Raw genomic sequence first — 23,694 nt, forward strand, 5'->3', positions numbered from 1 at the left:
CATGGAAACATGGGACCATGGCCTCCAGGGAGTTCCCAACGGTAGTAATTTGCCCAATGGCAGAGACCTGGGCACCTTATGTTGAGCACACACCGGACATGACAAAACAAAATCCTTAACATCTTTCAACATCTGCGGCCACCACACCGAGCGAGAGAGAAGTTTGTGTGTTTTCCAAATCCCGGGGTGTCCCGCCAGTTTACTATTATGGAATTCAAGAAGAATATTTTTTTCTTAAAGAAGAAGGCACAAAAAGACGACCGACCGGAACTCCTTGCCCCTGAACCTGTGTTAACTGGGACTGCCAGTCTTGAAAAACGCCGGCATGAATGCACCTGGCAGGAATGATAGAGACTACTGGGGGCCGAGTCTCCTGTGAGGCCATGAAAGATCGGGACAAGGCATCGGCCTTGACATTTTTTGCGCCTGGCCTGTATGTAATAAGGAAGTTAAAGCTGGCAAAAACCAACGCCCATCGGGCTTGCCGGAAATTTAGCCGTTTGGCAGACTCGATGTACTGAAGATTTTTGTGATCCGTAAGGATGGAGATCATATGCTTAGCTCCCTCGAGCCAATGTCTCCACTCTTCCAGTGCACATTTGACTGCCAATAATTCTCGGTTACCGATGTCATAATTAGCCTCCGCCTGTGAGAACTTTCTGGACATAAAAGCACATGGGTGTACGTCTCCTGAATCAGGATCCTGTTGAGATAAGATGGCCCCAACCCCCACCTCTGAGGCATCCACTTCCACCAAAAAAGGCAATTCAGGATTGGGGTGACGCAATACCGGAGCAGCCACGAAAGCCTGCATAAGAAGTAGAAAAGATTGTTCCGCTTGAGGGGACCATTCCGCGGGGTTAGCTCCTTTTTTGGTGAGTGCTACAATAGGCGCCACCACTTCAGCAAATGCGTGTATGAACCGCCGATAATAGTTGGCGAAGCCTAGGAACCTCTGCACCGCTTTGAGATTACTAGGCCGCTCCCACTCTAAAATGGCTTTGAGTTTTTTGGGTTCCATGGAAAACCCCTTGGGTGAAATAATATAACCCAAAAATGCAATCTCAGAAACATGGAACTCACATTTCTCCAATTTGGCATAAAATGTATTCTCTCGCAATTTTTGTAAGACCTGACGCACCTGGGAATAGTGTTGGGTGACTGACGATGAAAAGATTAATATATCATCGAGATATACGACCACGAACTTTCCTAGAAAGTCTCTGAGTACGTCATTGATAAAGTCCTGGAAGACTGCTGGGGCATTGGATAACCCAAACGGCATTACCAAATACTCGTAATGACCGGAAAGCGTGCTGAAAGCAGTCTTCCACTCATCCCCGGACTTTATACGAATAAGATTATATGCCCCCCTGAGGTCAATCTTGGAGAAAATGGTAGCTCTTCTGAGCTGATCAAAAAGTACCGAAATGAGTGGGAGGGGGTATGTATTCCTGACTGAGATTTTATTCAATGCCCTGTAGTCAATGCACGGCCTCAAAGACCCATCCTTTTTCCCGACAAAGAAAAACCCTGCACTAAGAGGGGACCTAGATGGACGTATAAACCCCTTGGAAAGACTTTCGGAAACATACTCCTCCATGGCTTTAGTCTCAGGAGCACTAAGGGCATATAACCTAGCTTTAGGCCACGGAGAACCAGGAATTAATTTAATGGAACAATCATAGGGTCGATGCGGGGGAAGAGTATCCGCTTTTCCCTTGGAAAATACATCCTCAAAGTCCCTATATACCTCAGGAAGGTCTCTACATAACACCGTGGCGACCCGCAATGGTTGAATTAAGCACCGAGAAAAACAATCAACACCCCAACTAACAATCTCCCCCATTTGCCAGTTAATTACCGGATTGTGCTTGACAAGCCACGGGTGGCCTAACACGAGGGGAACCAATGGACAATGCGTGAGGAAAAAGACTATCGGTTCGTGGTGTAACGCTCCGACAGTTAACTGCATAAGTGGTGTACAACTCACCACCTGACCATTGGGCAGCGAATTCCCATCTAGCCCACGAATGGAAATAGCCCTGTCCATCTGGATCTGTGGGATACCTAAAGTTTTGGCCAAAGAAATATCCAAAAAATTTCCTGCGGCTCCGCTGTCAATAAATGCCCTCAGAGGTTCAGCGGAGTCTCCCCAGGAAATCTTCGCTGGTACCATAAACGCATTTTGCGAGGAGACAAATTGAAGACCTGAGCGAACCTCCTCACCATTCGCTAGGTCCGGGAGTTTCCCTGACGCTGAGGACAATTTTGGACGAAGTGTCCCCTTTTGTTACACAAAAAACAAACGCCAAGGTTTCTTCGGCGAACCCCTCCTCCTGCTGGGATCCTAGCCAGACCTACTTCCATGGGTTCTTCTGACTCCTCAGCTGAGGAATAGACAGCAGGGTGAGAGATTGCCGCAGAAACCCTTTCTGCCTTGCGTTCCCTAAAGCGTCTATCAATTTTTATAACCAACTCCATAAGCTTATTCAAGGTGGAAGGAACTGGATATTGTAATAGACTATCCTTGATGGATTCTGATAGCCCTAGCCTAAATTGGCTCCTTAATGCGGGGTCATTCCACCCGCAGTCGTTGGCCCATCTGCGAAACTCAGTGCAATAGGCCTCCGCGGGATTTCTACCCTGTTTAAGAGCCCGAAGATGGCTTTCCGCGGATGCTTCTCTATCTGGGTCATCGTATAGCAGTCCTAAAGCTTTAAAGAGGTTATCCACTGATGACAATGCCTCATCCCCTACTTTAAGACCAAATGCCCATGTTTGGGGGTCGCCCTGGAGTAGCGAAATGACAATCCCCACTTGTTGGGCCTGAGTGCCTGAAGACCTGGGTCTTAAACGAAAGTATAATTTACAGGACTCTCTGAAATTAAAAAACTCTCTACGGTCCCCCGAAAACCTATTGGGAAGGTTAAGTTTGGGCTCCGGGGGTGTATTCCGAGCATCCCGTGAAATACCTTCCTGGACTGATACCCGGAGGGTGAGGTCTTGCATCATCTGGGTTAAACCCTGAACCTGCTTAGGGTTCATGTTGGAAGGTGTGAAAGATTTTGTCTCCAACAATAATTTGGCTGGTGATACTGTTAGGTTCCTGGGGCCCCTCCTGCCACCCCTACCTCCGTTGTTTCTGAGTAGCTTTGGCGGAAGCGTGCGGTACTAGGCTTCGCCAATAATAGCCGCGTTCGAAGGAGCCCGTTAGTCAGGCTCCAACCCCGATGCCACCTGGTCTTAAGAGGAGACAACGCGACCACCAAAGCTAGAAGAGAACAAGGGGATAACCTAACTAGCCCTAAGGCAGAGGCCCCCAGGAACCTGGGATGATGAACCAATCCGGGAACTATGGCCGGATCCCTCGGGGTATCCCAAACAATATAAAGCAAAGATATCAAAGCCCAAATAACCAAGTAACGTAATATTGCGACACCGTCGCGACACGAAAGTGATCCTAGTCCCAAAAATACCTGTGAGACCAATATACCGCTAATGAGAGTTGTGACCCCACAACTAACATATAGGTTTACATAAACAACCAATAAGGAGGAACAAGGCCCACCTCCAACAGGGCACACAAAAGAGTAATAATGCTACTCGGCGGTAGCCCAGGATAACTCACGGCACCCAGGAGGGTGTAAGGGATGTGGGTGTCCGGACCGCGTGGGAACTGCCGAGTGTTGACCAGAGATGGCTGTCTGTAACAGAGACAGCTGACCCGCAAGCAACAGGATACTATCACCGGCGTCTGAGAACATTCTCAGACCGCTGATAAGGAGAGCGGGACCAATGAAAGAGAGGCACCTGAGCCAAGCCTCTCAAAAGGTGATAGGCGCACGGAGAAAAGGGCGCCAAGCGTCCGGTGTCCTGACTGCTTAGAAACAGTCCGGACTTAGGTTTGAATCGCCCGGCGTCTGCCGTTGCCTGGCAACGCGCCGGGAGCTCTGTCACTACCGCCGGAAGCAGCGCGCCGGGCTGGTTGCCTAGCAACCCCCGACGCCTGGCGCCTGGAAGCTGCGGAGGATGTCTCTGCCGTGCGGCTGTTCCCCCGACCCATCCCACGGCTCCTGTAAGTAGCAGAGGTCTGGGGCGTCCATGTGGCCACCGCACCACTGCCGGAAGGTGCGTCCACGGAGCCCCGGGTCCTGACACACTCACTGACCCCCTAACTGCTTACTGCCCCCACACAGCACTCATTGACCCCCTAACTGCTCACTGCCCCCACACAGCACTCACTGACCCCCTGACTACTCACTGATCCCCTAACTGCTCACTGCCCCCACACTGCACTCACTGACCCCCTAACTGCTCACTGCCCCCACACAGCACTCACTGATCCCCTAACTGCTTACTGCCCCCACACAGCACTCACTGACCCCCTAACTGCTCACTGCCCCCACACAGCACTCACTGACCCCCTGACTGCTCACTGCCCCCACACAGCACTCACTGATCCCCTAACTGCTCACTGCCCCCACACAGCACTCACTGACCCCCTGACTGCTCACTGCCCCCACACAGCACTCACTGACCCCCTGACTGCTCACTGCCCCCACACAGCACTTACTGACCCCCTAACTGCTCACTGCCCCCACACAGCAATCACTGATCCCCTAACTGCTCACTGCCCCACACAGCAATCACTGATCCCCTAACTGCTCACTGCCCCACACAACACTCACTGATCCCCTAACTGCTCACTGCCCCCACACAGCACTCACTGATCCCTTAACTGCTCACTGCCCCCACACAGCACTCACTGATCCCTTAACTGCTTACTGCCCCCACACAGCACTCACTGACCCCCTAACTACTCACTGCCCCCACACAGCACTCACTGACAGCCTAACTACTCACGGCCCCCACACAGCACTCACTGACCCCCTAACTGCTCACTGCCCCCACACAGCACTCACTGATCCCCTAACTGCTCACTGCCCCCATACAGCACTCACTGACACCCTAACTACTCACTTCCCCCACACAGCACTCACTGACCCCCTAACTGCTCACTGCCCCCACACAGCACTCACTGACCCCCTAACTGCTCACTGCCCCCACACATAACTCCCTGATCCCCTAACTGCTCGCTGCCCCCACACAGCACTCACTGACCCCCTAACTGCTCACTGCCCCCACACAGAACTCACTGATCCCCTAACTGCTCACTGCCCCCACACAGCACTCACTGACCTCTAACTGCTCACTACTACCACACAGCACTCACCGACCCCCTAACTACTCACTTCTCCCACACATAACTCACTGATCCCCTAACTACTCACTTCCCCCACACAGCACTCACTGACTGCCTAACTGCTCACTGCCCCCACACAGCACTCACTGACTGCCTAACTGCTCGCTGCCCCCACACAGCACTCACTGACCCCTAACTACTCACTGCCCCAAACAGCTCACTGCCCCCACACTGCACTCACTGACCCCCTAACTGCTCACTGACCACACAGCACTCACTGACCCCCTAACTGCTTACTGCCCCCACACAGCACTCACTGACAGCCTAACTACTCACTGCCCCCACACAGAACTCACTGACAGCCTAACTACTCACTGCCCCCACACAGCACTCACTGACCCCCTAACTACTCACTGCCCCCACACAGCACTCAATGAGAGCCTAACTACTCACGGCCCCCACACAGCACTCACTGACCCCCTAACTGCTCACTGCCCCCACACAGCACTCACTGATCCCCTAACTGCTCACTGCCCCCACACAGCACTCACTGACACCCTAACTACTCACTTCCCCCACACAGCACTCACTGACCCCCTAACTGCTCACTGCCCCCACACAGCACTCACTGACCGCCTATCTACTCACTGCCCCCACACAGAACTCACTGACCCCCTAACTAGTCACTGGCACTATTTTATTCTCCCACCACACCCTAGTGGATGGTAGGGCATGAAATACCGCCTGTCGGCACATGTAAAAAAAAAGTGACAAAACCCATGTTGACCTGTCGACCGAAAGTCATGTTGACTGTTTCACCTGTACATTCTATATGTCAGTATTTTGACCTTGACGTGATTTTGACTGCATCCCGGAGGGGGTAATGAGAGACAGCTATGGAGATATGCAGGGATGACCTGATGAGGCAGATCATTCCCAATGACTACAGGAGATCACAGATCACCCAATGGAGCTGGCTGGGGATGAATCAGATGGGCAGAAGCAGGAATGGGCTCAGCCCAGGGCCGGACTGGCACTTGTGGCAAATGCCAGAAGGGCCGATGGCCTTGTGGGACGATTTTTCGTAAAGACTGCACCGCTGATGCCTTCATTGTGCGCTGCACAGTGCACCGTCCCCAACCCCCCCCCCCCCGTGCGTCATTAGCATATTGACGCCATGTGACGCTGCAGCATCATGACACCACAAAGCCGCACAAGTTCAACACAGAATCCTAATGAACTCTCCTCATACACTCGAGTTAAGCGCACGGAGCTCCGGGGTCAGCGCGACGGCGGGTGACGTCATCGGAGAGCAGCATCTCACCCGGAAGCCGCCTTAGACTCTGTTGAGCTCTGTGGGGGTGGACGCTGCGTGCCTGCGGTGCATGCAGGAGGCAGTTATACCAAGGACACCCCGAGGGACGGATCTAACTACGGGGGACCTGTGGTCACTACATCCACCAAGGTACTGCTGTGGAGACTGACTATAAGTGACTGGGACGCCAGTTCAACATAAGCAGCTCCTGAGATCTGCCTGTATCTGGCACTGTGGGGCATGTGTATCTGGCACTGTGGGGCATGTGTATCTGGCACTGTGGGGCGTGTGTATCTGGCACTGTGGGGCGTGTGTATCTGGCACTGTGGGGCGTGTGTAGCTAGCACTGTGGGGCGTGTGTATCTGGCACTGTGGGGCGTGTGTATCTGGCACTGTGGGGCGTGTGTATCTGGCACTGTGGGGCGTGTGTATCTGGCACTGTGGGGCGTGTGTATCTGGCACTGTGGGGCGTGTGTATCTGGCACTGTGGGGCGTGTGTATCTTTCAATGTGTAATGGTCATTACGGTGTGTTCCATAATGTGTAATGCCTCCTTTTTCTGATGTCACGCCCCCTTTCCATGAGGCCACGCCCCGTTTTTGCAGCGGGGCTGTGTGCTCAAAATGCCAGGTCCTATTTCTGGTCCCAGTCCGGCCCTGGCTCAGCCTCAGATGAAATGTAAATAAAAGTAATTGTGTGGCCTGTGGCTCTTTCCCACTGAGCCCCTGAATAGTAGAGTGTACAGGCGGCAATAGACATACAGAGACCTGGCTGAGTGAGGACATTATGGTGATACACGCAGAGACCTGGCTGAGTGAGGACATTACGGGGATATACACAGAGACCTGGCTGAGTGAGGACATTGTGGTGATACAGAGACCTGGCTGAGTGAGGACATTACGGGGATACACGCAGAGACCTGGCTGAGTGAGGACATTGTGGTGATACACACAGAGACCTGGCTGAGTGAGGACATTGTGGTGATACACAAAGAGACCTGGCTGAGTGAGGACATTATGGGGATACACGCAGAGACCTGGCTGAGTGAGGACATTGTGGTGATACACGCAGAGACCTGGCTGAGTGAGGACATTACGGTGATACACGCAGAGACCTGGCTGAGTGAGGACATTACGGTGATACACGCAGAGACCTGGCTGAGTGAGGACATTATGGTGATACACGCAGAGACCTGGCTGAGTGAGGACATTACGGTGATCTACACAGAGACCTGGCTGAGTGAGGACATTATGGTGATACACGCAGAGACCTGGCTGAGTGAGGACATTACGGTGATACACGCAGAGACCTGGCTGAGTGAGGACATTACGGGGATACACGTAGAGACCTGGCTGAGTGAGGACATTATGGTGATACACGCAGAGACCTGGCTGAGTGAGGACATTATGGTGATACACGCAGAGACCTGGCTGAGCGAGGACATTATGGGGATACACGCAGAGACCTGGCTGAGTGAGGACATTATGGGGATACACGCAGAGACCTGGCTGAGTGAGGACATTACAGGGATACAGAGACCTGGCTGAGCGAGGACATTGTGGTGATACAGAGACCTGGCTGAGTGAGGACATTGTGGTGATACAGAGACCTGGCTGAGTGAGGACATTACGGGGATACAGAGACCTGGCTGAGTGAGGACATTGTGGTGATACAGAGACCTGGCTGAGTGAGGACATTACGGGGATACACGCAGAGACCTGGCTGAGTGAGGACATTGTGGTGATACACGCAGAGACCTGGCTAAGTGAGGACATTGTGGTGATACACGCAGAGACCTGGCTGAGTGAGGACATTACGGTGATACACGCAGAGACCTGGCTGAGTGAGGACATTACGGTGATACACGCAGAGACCTGGCTGAGTGAGGACATTATGGTGATACACACAGTGACCTGGCTGAGTGAGGACATTGTGGTGATACACGTAGAGACCTGGCTGAGTGAGGACATTATGGTGATACACGCAGAGACCTGGCTGAGTGATGACATACAGAGTGTCAGGTCTGGGGTCTGTTGTGTTCCCGGCCCTGACCGTGGTGGACCAGTGGAGGGCGCTGTGTATCGGAAGGCTGGAGGCCTGATGAATGACATGCACAGAGGCAAGGCCTTGCGTACCAGAGTGTTGGCGGAGACCGTAAACAGAGGCACGGAGTCTAACCTGCCAGCGGTATTCACCAGGGACCCCCGCAAGGGGATATGGACTTCGCTGCGTCTGACAGGCAGGTCGCGGCCCTCTGCCCTGGTCCTCTGGACGTAGGCTGTGAGTGGTAATGATACTGGAGACACGGGTAGGTGAAATAGTCTCTGGGAGGCTCAGTGTGAAGGTGTTAACACTGATGTCGACAGCAGGGTCGATGGGATCACTCAACTGCACGGTGGTAATTGCAGGAGGCTTCTGGAGATGGTATGCCAGGTGAGGATGGAAACAGGAGTAGTTACTCGACTGCAGAGTGGAATGGCAGGAGTCTTCTGGAGATGACAAACCAGGTAGTAACGGCAGAATCTGCGAGAGGTACACGGGGAGACCGGATAACCAGGAGCCTTTGGAAACAGCTGAACGCAGGAGGTACTGAGGTCAGATGAACACAAATTCAAGGCGATGACTGAAAGTTAGAGGCCGGAATATATCCCCCTCGCTGAGTACTGATTGGCTAGCTGCAGCAGCACCAATCAGTACAGGGAAAGAGTGAGCACACCTGAGAGGTATGCAGGTGTGTGGGTCAGAGGTTACCCTGGCTGAACAGCGGGATTGGATCCTCTGGTCAGCTGAGCGCAAGTGTCATGGCGGCGCCCATGACGCGCGGAGTCCAGCGTGCCGGCATGTCGATTACACGAGTCAGCACCAGCCACACATGGGACATCCTGCCAGACACTGACAGCGACCAGAGGCCTTACTCTCAACACTGACCACCGGGAAGGTAATGGACGTGGTCTCAGACGGGGCTGAGACCCACGGTTTGTGACAGTACCCCCCCCTTTTAGGGTGGGCACCGAACACCCTTTAGGCTTGGACGGGTTCTCTTCATGGAATACTTTGAGTAAACGGGGGGCATGCACATCTTCTGCATTTGCCCAACTCCTCTCCTCAGGACCGTATCCTCTCCAATCAAGAAGATACTGGAGACGCCCATACCTCCGACGAGAATCAATGATTTTGTTTATCTTGAATTCTACTCCCCTGCTGGTTCGAACTTTGGGTAATGATGGTGAAGAAGTATGGAAGCGATTCAGGATGAGAGGACGTAACAAAGAGATGTGGAATGAGTTGGGAATGCGTAAAGATTTGGGTAACTTCAGTTTATATGCCACAGGATTGATCTTTTGTAGAACCGTGTAAGGACCGATAAATCTGGGAGCAAATTTCATAGAGGGAACTCTCAGTCTGAGATTCCGTGTAGAAAGCCAAACTCTATCCCCTGGACGCAACTCAGGAACAGCTCTCCTCTTGCGATCTGCAAAGAATTTGTACCTTGTTGAAGCTTTCTTGATGTTGGAATGAATCTCTCGCCAGATTTGAGAGAAATGGTTAACGGCTGCTGCAGCTGCAGGTACATCTATAGCAGGTAAATCTTCAAAATTGGGGACCCGGGGATTTTGTCCATAGACTATAAAGAAAGGGGAATGACCAGTGGTAGTGTGGTACCTGAAGTTATGAGCAAATTCTGCCCACGGGAGGAGTTTCGACCAGTCATCTTCAGAGGATGATATATAAAGACGTAGGAAGGTCTCCAGATCCTGGTTCACCCTTTCTGTCTGACCGTTGGACTGGGGATGATAGCCTGAAGAAAACTTTAATTTGATTTGGAATGCATCAGACAGGGCTCTCCAAAACCGTGCTACAAATTGTACCCCACGATCGGACACAATTTCGTTAGGCAAGCCATGACTTTTGAAGATATGTTGTACAAACAGCTGAGCCAGACTGGGAGCGGACGGTAGCCCGGGTAACGGGATGAATCGGGCCATCTTGGAAAATCTGTCAACTATTACCCATATGGTGTTATACTCTTGAGATTTGGGTAAGTCGCAGATAAAGTCCATTGAAATGTGAGTCCAGGGATGAGATGGAATGGACAGAGAATGGAGCTGGCCGGCTGGAGCTTGTCGGGACACTTTGTGCTGTGCACACTCTGGACATGAAGCCACAAACTCTTTCACTTCCTTGCCGATTTGCGGCCACCAATAGGATCTTTGAAGAATTTTTAATGTCCCTTGGGCGCCAGGATGCCCAGAGAATAACGATTTGTGTGCCCAGGAGAGAAGTTTCTGACGCAGTTCAGTGGGGACGAAGATTTTACCAGGAGGAGGCACAGGCGACACTTGAGTGGGAGCAAAGGCGATGGGGTCAAGAATGGGCCGATTCTCCTGCAGGTCAGAATCCTCTTGCATGGAACGAGATAAAGCATCAGCTTTCACATTCTGAGTGCCTGGACGGTATAACAACTTGAAAGAGAAACAAGAGAAAAACAAGGACCAACGAGCCTGTCGAGGATTCATACACTGGGCAGACTGGAGGTATAGCAGGTTTTTATGATCTGTGAAGATCGTCATGGGGAACTTGGCACCTTCTAAAAGATATCTCCATTCTTCGAGAGATAATTTGATGGCCAATAATTCTTGGTCTCCAATGGAGTAATTTCTTTCTGCTGGAAGAAACTTGCGAGAGAAGAACCCACAGGGGTGGAGTTTTTCATCATTGTTCTTTTGGGATAGTACAGCACCGACTCCTATGTGAGAGGCATCTACCTCAAGAAAAAAGGGTTTGTCGACATCAGGCTGGGACAGGATAGGAGCAGTGACAAAGGCTTGTTTTAAAAACTGGAAGGCTGCGATGGCTTCTGGAGGCCAGCTGGCTGGATTAGCCCCTTTCTTGGTGAGTGCGGTGATGGGTGCAATCAACGTGGAGAAGCCTCGAATGAATTTCCTATAGTAGTTGGAAAACCCTATAAAGCGTTGGACTGCTTTGAGGGAAGTGGGTTGTGACCACCCATTAATAGCCTCCAACTTCTCTGGATCCATACGTAAGTCGAAACCAGAAATGATTTAACCCAGGAAGGGCACGGAAGGAACTTCAAAGGTACATTTGGAAATCTTGCCATACAATTTGTTTCGGCGAAGACGAGACAATACTTCCTTGACCTGAGGTTGATGAGAGGATAAGTCTTTTGAAAAAATGAGGATGTCATCGAGGTATACCACAAGACAAACGTAGAGCATGTCCCTGAAGACCTCATTTACAAATTGCTGGAATACTGCGGGGGCATTACAAAGGCCGAAAGGCATTACCAGATACTCGTAGTGACCATCCCGGGTGTTAAATGCGGTCTTCCACTCGTCACCTTCACGAATTCTTATCAAGTTGTATGCCCCACGGAGATCCAATTTGGTGAAGACTCGGGCACCTTTTACTCGGTCAAAAAGTTTGGTAATTAAAGGAAGCGGGTAACTATTCTTGACTGTGATATTGTTTAAACCTCGGTAGTCAATGCACGGGCGAAGGCCTCCATCTTTTTTCTTTACGAAAAAGAAACCTGCGCCTGCTGGGGAACTTGAGCGCCGGATGAAACCTTTCTGAAGATTCTCTTGTATGTATGTAGACATAGCTTGGGTCTCAGGAACGGACAATGGATAAGTTCGACCTTTAGGAGGGAATTTTCCTGGGAGGAGGTCAATTTTACAATCCCAATTACGATGAGGAGGAAGGGTATCAGCAGACTGCTCGCAGAACACATCAGCGAATTCACTGTAGACTTCAGGGAGCCCAGGAAGAATTTTTACATTGGCTGAACGAGTGGGTACCACTGACTTGATACACTGCTGTTGGCAATGAGAACTCCATTGCTCGATCTGTAGCGTCTTCCAATTGATGTTGGGATTATGAAGACGAAACCAGGGAAGACCGAGGACGATTTCATAAGAAGATTTGGGAATGACGAGAAATTTGATCTGCTCCTGATGCAGCATGCCGACTCTAAGGGTGAGGAGGCTGGTACAGAAACGAACCTCACTGCCTGGGATTCTGCTGCCGTCAACTGCTGTAACAGCTAGGTGTGGAACTAATGGTTCCATGGGAATCTTCAGTTTAGTAACCAGGTCTTGAGAAATAAAATTCCCGGCCGAACCGGAATCTGCCAAGGCAGTGCTAGAATGGGCACCGGCAGGGGTATCCAAAGATACGGGCAAAACAAAGTCATTTTCTGGGGGAGATTTCACCACTTGACCCAACCTGACTCCTCCCTTACAGGTTAGGCTCGATCGTTTCCCGAACGCTCGGGACAATTATTAATGAAATGACTAGGAGCAGCACAATATATGCACAGACGATTGCGCTGCCTACGGGTACGTTCTTCGGGAGTCAGTCGTGATCTACCCACTTGCATTGGTTCTTCACGCGTAGGAGACTCAGAACGAATCTTGGGAGAAACTTTGGGAATTAAGTTCTTGTGTTTTTCTAGTCCTCTCTCACGAAGACGTAGATCAATCTTGACACATAGGGATACAAGATCTTCCAATTGGTCAGGAAGATCGCGAGATGCCAGCTCATCTTTAATCCGGTCAGAGACTCCTAACCAGAATGCAGCTGTCAGGGCGTCATTGTTCCACTGTAATTCAGAAGCAAGAGTTTGAAAGTGGATTACATATTGCCCCATGGGGCGGGACCCTTGCTTAATCTGGAGAATGTCGGTAGCTGCTGACACGGGTCGACCTGGCAAGTCGAATATGCGGCGGAAGGTCTGGATGAATTGGTCATAGTCTGCCAGCAGAGGATCCGCTCTTTCCCATAAGGGTGATACCCACTTCAGGGCAGAACCAGTCAATAACGACACCATGTATGCAATCTTAATTCTGGCCGTAGGAAAGTTCTGAGGGATCAATTCAAACTGAATTTGGCACTGGTTGATAAACCCTCTGCAGGTCTTGGGGTCACCATCGTATTTGGTGGGTGCTGGCAGGTGAAGACGGGAAGGTAGGGCTGGTGTTGTTGACCCTACAGGAGAGGTTGACACAGAAGTCGACAGGGACTGTTGCAGGGTGTCCAACCAACTGGACACATCCTGTAGGAATTTAATCACCTGCTGCTGAGTGGCTTCTTGGGTCTCCATTCTTGCAGCAACATTTTGAAGAACCGCTGGTCCCACACTTGGGTCTTGAGCCGAGTCCATCGGCCTTGAATTTACTGTCAGGTCTGGGGTCTGTTGTGTTCCCGGCCCTGACCGTGGTGGACCAGTGGAGGGCGCTGTGTATCGGAAGGCTGGAGGCCTGATGAATGACATGCACAGAGGCAAGGCCTTGCGTACCAGAGTGTTGGCGGAGACCGTAAACAGAGGCGCGGAGTCTAACCTGCCAGCGGTATTCACCAGGGACCCCCGCAAGGGGATATGGACTTCGCTGCGTCTGACAGGCAGGTCGCGGCCCTCTGCCCTGGTCCTCTGGACGTAGGCTGTGAGTGGTAATGATACTGGAGACACGGGTAGGTGAAATAGTCTCTGGGAGGCTCAGTGTGAAGGTGTCAACACTGATGTCGACAGCAGGGTCGATGGGATCACTCAACTGCACGGTGGTAATTGCAGGAGGCTTCTGGAGATGGTATGCCAGGTGAGGATGGAAACAGGAGTAGTTACTCGACTGCAGAGTGGAATGGCAGGAGTCTTCTGGAGATGACAAACCAGGTAGTAACGGCAGAATCTGCGAGAGGTACACGGGGAGACCGGATAACCAGGAGCCTTTGGAAACAGCTGAACGCAGGAGGTACTGAGGTCAGATGAACACAAATTCAAGGCGATGACTGAAAGTTAGAGGCCGGAATATATCCCCCTCGCTGAGTACTGATTGGCTAGCTGCAGCAGCACCAATCAGTACAGGGAAAGAGTGAGCACACCTGAGAGGTATGCAGGTGTGTGGGTCAGAGGTTACCCTGGCTGAACAGCGGGATTGGATCCTCTGGTCAGCTGAGCGCAAGTGTCATGGCGGCGCCCATGACGCGCGGAGTCCAGCGTGCCGGCATGTCGATTACACGAGTCAGCACCAGCCACACATGGGACATCCTGCCAGACACTGACAGCGACCAGAGGCCTTACTCTCAACACTGACCACCGGGAAGGTAATGGACGTGGTCTCAGACGGGGCTGAGACCCACGGTTTGTGACACAGAGACCTGGCTGAGTGAGGACATTATGGGGATACACGCAGAGACCTGGCTGAGTGAGGACATTATGGGGATACACGCAGAGACCTGGCTGAGTGAGGACATTATGGGGATACACGCAGAGACCTCGCTGAGTGAGGACATTGTGGTGATACAGAGACCTGGCTGAGTGAGGACATTACGGGGATACAGAGACCTGGCTGAGTGAGGACATTATGGTGATACACGCAGAGACCTGGCTGAGCGAGGACATTATGGGGATACACGCAGAGACCTGGCTGAGTGAGGACATTATGGTGATACACGCAGAGACCTGGCTGAGTGAGGACATTATGGGGATACACGCAGAGACCTGGCTGAGTGAGGACATTATGGGGATACACGCAGAGACCTGGCTGAGTGAGGACATTGTGGTGATACAGAGACCTGGCTGAGTGAGGACATTACGGGGATACAGAGACCTGGCTGAGTGAGGACATTACGGGGATACAGAGACCTGGCTGAGTGAGGACATTATGGTGATACACGCAGAGACCTGGCTGAGCGAGGACATTATGGGGATACACGCAGAGACCTGGCTGAGCGAGGACATTATGGGGATACACGCTGAGACCTGGCTGAGTGAGGACATTATGGGGATACACGCAGAGACCTGGCTGAGTGAGGACATTATGGGGATACACGCAGAGACCTGGCTGAGTGAGGACATTATGGGGATACACGCAGAGACCTGGCTGAGTGAGGACATTGTGGTGATACAGAGACCTGGCTGAGTGAGGACATTACGGGGATACAGAGACCTGGCTGAGTGAGGACATTATGGTGATACACGCAGAGACCTGGCTGAGTGAGGACATTACGGTGATACACGCAGAGACCTGGCTGAGCGAGGACATTATGGGGATACACGCAGAGACCTGGCTGAGTGAGGACATTATGGTGATACACACAGAGACCTGGCTGAGTGAGGACATTATGGGGATACACGCAGAGACCTGGCTGAGTGAGGACATGACGGGGATACACGCAGAGACCTGGCTGAGTGAGGACATTGTGGTGATACAGAGACCTGGCTGAGTGAGGACATGACGGGGATACACGCAGAGACCTGGCTGAGTGAGGACATTACGGGGATACACGCAGAGACCTGGCTGAGTGAGGACATTATGGTGATACACGCAGAGACCTGGCTGAGTGAGTACATTACGGGGATACACGCAGAGACCTGGCTGAGTGAGGACATTGTGGTGATACACGCAGAGACCTGGCTGAGTGAGTACATTACGGGGATACACGCAGAGACCTGGCTGAGTGAGGACATTACGGGGATACACGCAGAGACCTGGCTGAGTGAGGACATTATGGGGATACACGCAGTGACCTAGCTGAGTGAGGACATTACGGGGATACACGCAGAGACCTGGCTGAGTGAGGACATTACGGGGATACACACAGAGACCTGGCTGAGTGAGGACATTACCGGGATACACGCAGTGACCTGGCTAAGTGAGGACATTACGGTGATACACGCAGTGACCTGGCTGAGTGAGGACATTACGGGGATACACACAGAGACCTGGCTGAGTGAGGACATTACGGGGATACACGCAGAGACCTGGCTGAGTGAGGACATTGTGGTGATACACGCAGAGACCTGGCTGAGCGAGGACATTGTGGTGATACACGCAGAGACCTGGCTGAGTGAGGACATTATGGTGATACACGCAGAGACCTGGCTGAGTGAGGACATTATGGTGATACACGCAGAGACCTGGCTGAGTGAGGACATTGTGGTGATACACGCAGAGACCTGGCTGAGCGAGGACATTGTGGTGATACACGCAGAGACCTGGCTGAGTGAGGACATTATGGTGATACACGCAGAGACCTGGCTGAGTGAGGACATTATGGTGATACACGCAGAGACCTGGCTGAGTGAGGACATTGTGGTGATACACGCAGAGACCTGGCTGAGTGAGTACATTACGGGGATACACGCAGAGACCTGGCTGAGTGAGGACATTACGGGGATACACGCAGAGACCTGGCTGAGTGAGGACATTATGGGGATACACGCAGTGACCTGGCTGAGTGAGGACATTACGGTGATACACGCAGTGACCTGGCTGAGTGAGGACATTACGGGGATACACACAGAGACCTGGCTGAGTGAGGACATTACGGGGATACACGCAGAGACCTGGCTGAGCGAGGACATTGTGGTGATACACACAGAGACCTGGCTGAGTGAGGACATTACGGGGATACAGAGACCTGGCTGAGTGAGGACATTATGGTGATACACGCAGAGACCTGGCTGAGCGAGGACATTGTGGTGATACACGCAGAGACCTGGCTGAGTGAGGACATTATGGTGATACACGCAGAGACCTGGCTGAGTGAGGACATTATGGTGATACACGTAGATAACCTGTCTGACTGGATTCCCGAATTATCTGAGCTAGATCCCCTGTGGAGATGTACACTGGCTACAGCAGCTACACACCATACAATACAATGGCTGTTGGTGGCCAGGGAATGTCATTATGCAAGCAGGCGTGGATAAAATGAACAACAACACAGAACAGGTTCACACACTTTACCATTCCCAATCAAAGCCCATGTTTTAGCATTATGGGATTCCCCATGCGTGTATGAGTTTCCTCTGGGTACTCCGGTACTTTGTCGCTTTGTGTCGATGTCTACAGCTGAGCACGTGAACCCCAAATTAGTGTGGTGTGCACCCTTGCTAAGCTCCCTTCACTTTGGCCCAGGTGTCACGCTCCGCTACCGCAGAGCTCGGTGCGCTTTACCACACCGCTACCTGCTGGGTGGTAATGTAGGAAAAACTCCATAAAATGAGGGGGGAAAAAGACGTGAAAAACTCATGTCGACCTTTTCAAGTCAACCATTGCCATGTCAACCTTTTGTGAATGTCGACCTTGTGCATGTTGATCTAGATGCTACCGGCCTATCATCCAGATACTGTCCTCCAGTAGCTGCCTTCACCTTGTCGTATGTGATGTCCTCTCCAGACAGAGCCTTCGTCATCCGTAACATCGGCTGATCGCTCCTCCTCATCAATGATGATGGTAATTACCCAGCAGGCCTAGCAACTGACGACAAGGACATGTACCGAACCTGAAAGACAACATGATCTATAACCTAAGAATGGTCAACTGTCACCATACCTTAGGTCAACAATGACAGAAATTCGACACAAGATTTAGGTCGACATGGACATGGTCGCCACTCAAAAGGTCGACATGAGTTTTTCATGTTTTTTTTTAGTTTAGACCGGCTTGGTTCATACGTCACCATACCAGTGGGCATAGAAAGATAATATAATAGTGCACAGCGGGGCACCGTGCCCAAAACATGGCATGTGCAGTGCGCCATGCGAGGGGGAACTTACACAGCGTCCATGTCAGCGTCCATGTCAACACAGACAGCAAAAATGTGAAAAACTTGCGTCAACCTTTTGAGTGTCGACAATGTTCATGTCGACCTAAAGCTTGTGTCGACCTGTCACTGTTGACCTATGGTATGTCGACCATTCTTGGGTGTCTAACTAGTTACTGTCGATCAATAGTGGTCGACCAAGAAATTGTTGTCCCATTATCCTAGAATGCTAATTAGTCCCCAAGTGATTTCCTGAGGGATTATTTATCCCCCCGGAGTAATCGATTAGTCCCCAAGTGATTTCCTGAGGGATTATTTACCCTTCCGGAGTAATCGATTAGTCCCCAAGTGATTTCCTGAGGGATTATTTATCCCCCCAGAGTAATCGATTAGTTCCCAAGTGATGGATAATCGATTAGTCCCCAAGTGATTTCCAGAGGGATTATTTATCCCCCCGGGGATAATCGATTAGTCTCCAAGTGATTTCCTGAGGGATTATTTATCCCCCCGGAGTAATCTATTAGTCCCCAAGTGATTTCCTGAGGGATTATTTATCCCCCCAGTGTAATCGATTAGTTCCCAAGTGATGGATAATCGATTAGTCCCCAAGTGATTTCCAGAGGGATTATTTATCCCCCCGGGGATAATCGATTAGTCTCCAAGTGATTTCCTGAGGGATTATTTATCCCCCCGGAGTAATCTATTAGTCCCCAAGTGATTTCCTGAGGGATTATTTATCCCCCCGGAGTAATCTATTAGTCCCCAAGTGATTTCCTGAGGAATTATTTATCCCCCCGGAGTAATCGATTAGTCCCCAAGTGATTTCCTGAGGGATTATTTATCCCCCCGGAGTAATCGATTAGTCCCCAAGTGATTTCCTGAGGAATTATTTATCCCCCCGGGGTAATCGATTAGTCCCCAAGTGGATCCGGATTTCAGAAAATACCTAATAACTGTAGGGTTAACTGGTGCCTGCTAATGTATAGGTCAGGTGTAGGCAACCAGTGGCTCTCCCAGAATGCCATGCCACAGTTTTAGCACTTTCTTATAGCAGGCCTGTGGCAAGGCATGCTGGGACTTGTAGTTTCACAACAGCTGGAGAGCCGCAGGTTACCTAAGCCTCGTATTGGTCTTAGTATTCTGTCTGGGGGCTAGCTCTTCCGCTCCTCAGGGGGATTCTGTCCTGCCTGAGCTCACTTTAGGTCACATGTACCACCCCAGTCACACTCTCCACCTGCCATCATAGTCTGTAATACCCCTTTCACAACAGCCAAAATTCCTGGGTTGGCCTCGGGAGCAACCCAGGACTAGCGGTGGTGTGAAAGGCTCCCGGGCCAAATTCACAGGAATGATGTGCTGGGATTTTAACCCTGCTAGTTAGCGGAGTTGCTCCTGGGACCTTCCTGGGATACAGGCCACAGTGCTGGAAGAGAGCGATGCACGTGCTCCGCCACTGGGGAAACTGCTGGTCTCTGGCTTCTGGGAGATGGACATGCTGTTGCGTAGCTACAGGTGCTGAGGTGTCCCCCGGCCGGCCCGTCCCCATTTGGGAGCTGATGCCATCAGATAAGAGCAGGCGGGGTTCGTATCCCCACAGAAAATGCAGGGACTCGGCTGGTGTGTTCGGAGCCAACCCGGGAATGTCCCTGCATAATCCATGGACTGTATTCCTGGGTAAGTCCCTGCATTTTCTGGTGTGAAAGGGGTATAAGCTGCAACATTGCAAAAAGTACCAGGAGAGGCATCCACGGGATCCCTCCCCAGTGCTCAGGAGTGCACAGTCAACAGAATGCCCACGCTCAGTAGCCGGTGGTACCTAATTTCTTATTGCCAGTAATATACAGGGTTTGTATTAAAAATAATGAGACCAAATTCGGGAAAAATTATTTATTGAAGCTATCGCTACAAATAATAAAAACTCTCCAAAATAAGACCCTTGTGCGTCGACAAACTTCTGCCAACGAGTTGTCCATGCTTGGAAGGTGCCCTGGAAGTCCTTTTCCCGAATGTCCTTCAAGCAGCGTTTCAAATCCGCTTTTTGCCCTCTGCTACGGTTCCATGGCGGTGTCCATTGAGGGCTGTCTTCACTCGGGGGGGAACAGGAAAAAGTCCGCCGGGGCAAGATCGGGACTGTAGGGGGGCTGAGAAGCGTTGCGATGCCATTCCGGGCCAGGTAGTCCTTGACTACGAAGCTAGTGTGGCTTGGTGCATTGTCATGAAACAGCAGCTTTTGATAGGCTTTCACTCACTTACTGGATCATGGCCCACGTCTCCATAGCCGATTTTCCGAGTCCCACACAGAATTTCCCGGGGTAGCGCTGTTCGATAGAACGTTCCATTTTTAAGCTTCACCGAGCCAAGGGACAGGGGTCCACTAAAACCACGATACGAACCTCACGGAAGCTCGCAGGCGACTGACGCATGGCGCGTGTTGAGGCTGACTTCCCCCTCCATTGAACCCTCCTGGAGCATGCGCACAGCGATGTACAGTCACGTCAGAAAAAAATAGGTCTCATTACTTTTTATACAAAGCCTGTGTAAATTATAATTATCGGGTAAATACCACTCTCAGCCAATCAGAAGCCACCTGAATGTGAGGCCTCTAATTGGCTGAGAGCCCTGAAGGCCGCACAGTGTTTTGAAATGTTGTTTTTTTTTTATTCTGCCGCCCTCCTTTGACCATTTTTTGTTTGGAGCATCTCGTCCAAGATGTGATCGGATGCAATGGTAAATCGCATTGCGATATCGCATCCAATCGTACAAGTGAATGAGCACAATTAGCGTCACTTAACCCTCAACATCCAGCGCAGTATGGCCGTTGCATACTGTAATCAGAGCCCTATCTTTTCCTCTTTAGAATGTAAGCTGTAACGAGCAGGGCCCTCTCTCCTCGTGCATTTCTACCTCTGCCACTGTTATAATTGCGTCGGTGTCCGCTGCTGCAACTGTCAGTTGTTTACCATGTACTTGTCCTAATTTGCATTTGTACTGTAATTCTTAATCTATTCATCTATGTCAGGCGCTGTAGAACCCTTGTGGCGCCTCATAAATAAAGGATAATAATAATAATCCACCACATGCACAGGTGAGTGTATCTCTGGTTCTGCCGCTTGGTTGTGTCGTGCTTTCATCTCCTACTCTATGGTCTGAGCTCCAAGCCTTCGATAGCTCAGCTGGTAGAGCGGAGGACTGTAGTGGGTACAACACAGAGATCCTTAGGTCGCTGGTTCAATTCCGGCTCGAAGGAAACTTTTATTTGTTGAGAGCAGATTTCTGAATTATTAAGACCTACACATATATAACATACAAAGTACAGTATATGTGACTTCCATGTTTGTGTTTTACCACTGAGATAAAAGGAAACATCTGTTCTATTCTGCTTATCATGCTGCATTTCCCTGAGCCTCTTTTAGGGTATTTACGGTTTAGTCCAGGGCAGAGAGAGCTGATACACTCTGTAGCTCGGCTGCCTGGTCTGTCTGTCTGCAGATATACATTTCCGGTGTCTGTCTGCAGATATACGGTTCCGATGTCTGTCTGCAGATATACGGTTCCGATGTCTGTCTGCAGATATACGGTTCCGGTGTCTGTCTACAGGTATACGGTTCTGGTGTCTGTCTGCAGGTATACGGTTCCGGTGTCTGTCTGCATATATATGGTTCCGGTGTCTGTCTGCAGATATACGGTTCCGGTGTCTGTCTGCAGATATACGGTTCCGATGTCTGTCTGCAGATATACGGTTCCGGTGTTTGTCTGCAGGTATACGGTTCTGGTGTCTGTCTGCAGGTATACTGTTCCGGTGTCTGTCTGCATATATATGGTTCCAGTGTCTGTCTGCAGATATACGGTTCCGGTGTCTGTCTGCATATATACGGTTTCTGTGTCTGTCTGCATATATACGGTTCCGGTGTCTGTCTGCAGGTATATGGTGTCTGTCTGCAGATATACGGTTTCGGTGTCTGTCTGCATATATATACGGTTCTGATGTCTGTCTGCAGATATACGGTTCCAGTGTCTGTCTGCAGATATACGGTTCAGGTGTCTGTCTGCAGATATACGGTTCCGGTGTCTGTCAGCAGATATACGGTTCTGATGTCTGTCTGCAGATATACGGTTCAAGTGTCTGTCTGCAGATATACGGTTCAGGTGTCTGTCTGCAGATATACGGTTCCGGTGTCTGTCAGCAGATATACGGTTCTGGTGTCTGTCTGCAAATATACGGTTCCGGTGTCTGTCAGCAGATATACAGTTCCGGTGTCTGTCTGCAGATATACGGTGTCTGTCTGCAGGTATACGGTTCCGATGTCTGTCTGTAGATATACGGTTCTGGTGTCTGTCTGCAGATATACAGTTCCGGTGTCTGTACGCAGATATACGGTTCCAGTGTCTGTCTGCAGGTATACGGTTCCGGTGTCTGCCTGCAAGTATACGGTTCCGGTGTCTGCCTGCAGATATATGTTTCCGATGTCTTTCTTCATATATACGGTTCCGGTGTCTCTCTGCAGATATACGGTTCCGGTGTCTGTCTGCAGATAAACGGTTCCGGTGTCTGTCTGCAGGTATACGGTTCCGGTGTCTGTCCGCAGATATACGGTTCCAGAGTCTGTCTGCAGGTATACGGTTCCGGTGTCTGTCAGCAGGTATATGGTTCTGGTGTCTGTCTGCAGGTATACGGTTTCGGTGTCTGTCTGCAGGTATACGGTTCCGGTGTCTGTCTGCAGATATACGGTTCCGGTGTCTGCCTGCAGATATACGGTTCCGGTGTCTGTCTGCAGATATATGGTTCCGGTGTCTGTCTGCAGATATACGGTTCCGGTGTCTGTCTGCAGATATAGCATCTTGTCCAAGATGTGATCAGATGCAATGGTAAATCGCATCCAATCGCAAAGTGAATGAGCACAATTAGCGTCACTTAACCCTCAACATCCAGTGCAGTATGGCCGTTTCATACTGTAATCAGAGCCCTATCTTTTCTTCTTTAGAATGTAAGCTGTAACGAGCAGGGCCCTCTCTCCTCGTGCATTTCTAAGAATATACCTCTGCCACTGTTATAATTGCGTCGGTGTCCGCTGCTGCAACTGTCAGTTGTTTACCATGTACTTGTCCTAATTTGCATTTGTACTGTAATTCTTAATCTATTCATCTATGTCAGGCGCTGTAGAACCCTTGTGGCGCCATATAAATAAAGGATAATAATAATAATCCACCACATGCACAAAGGTGAGTGTATCTCTGGTTCTGCCGGTTGGTTGTGTCGTGCTTTCATCTCCTACTCTATGGTCTGAGCTCCAAGCCTTCGATAGCTCAGCTGGTAGAGCGGAGGACTGTAGTGAGTACAACACAGAGATCCTTAGGTCGCTGGTTCAATTCCGGCTCGAAGGAAACTTTTATTTGTTGAGAGCAGATTTCTGAATTATTAAGACCTACACATATATAGCATACAACATACAGTATATGTGACTTCCATGTTTGTGTTTTACCACTGAGATAAAATGAAATATCTGTTCTATTCTGCTTATCATGCTGCATTTCCCTGAGCCTCTTTTAGGGTATTTACGGTTTAGTCCAGGGCAGAGAGAGCTGATACACTCTGTAGCTCGGCTGCC

The 23,694-nt window shown here is 50.7% G+C and overlaps 2 non-coding genes across 2 annotated transcripts; both read left to right on the plus strand.

The window, feature by feature from the left end:
- The first annotated feature begins 21,246 nt into the window (after nucleotides 1-21,246).
- Nucleotides 21,247-21,335, plus strand: TRNAY-GUA (transfer RNA tyrosine (anticodon GUA)). Its single transcript is given in 2 exon segments — nucleotides 21,247-21,283; nucleotides 21,300-21,335. It is a non-coding gene; the product is annotated as a tRNA-Tyr (tRNA).
- A 2,046-nt stretch (nucleotides 21,336-23,381) lies between these two features.
- On the plus strand, nucleotides 23,382-23,470 carry TRNAY-GUA (transfer RNA tyrosine (anticodon GUA)). Its single transcript is given in 2 exon segments — nucleotides 23,382-23,418; nucleotides 23,435-23,470. It is a non-coding gene; the product is annotated as a tRNA-Tyr (tRNA).
- Nucleotides 23,471-23,694: the final 224 nt, after the last annotated feature.

The sequence above is a fragment of the Crinia signifera genome, chromosome 3, assembly GCF_055691185.1.
Source record: "Crinia signifera chromosome 3, ASM5569118v1, whole genome shotgun sequence".
NCBI lineage: Eukaryota > Metazoa > Chordata > Amphibia > Anura > Myobatrachidae > Crinia > Crinia signifera.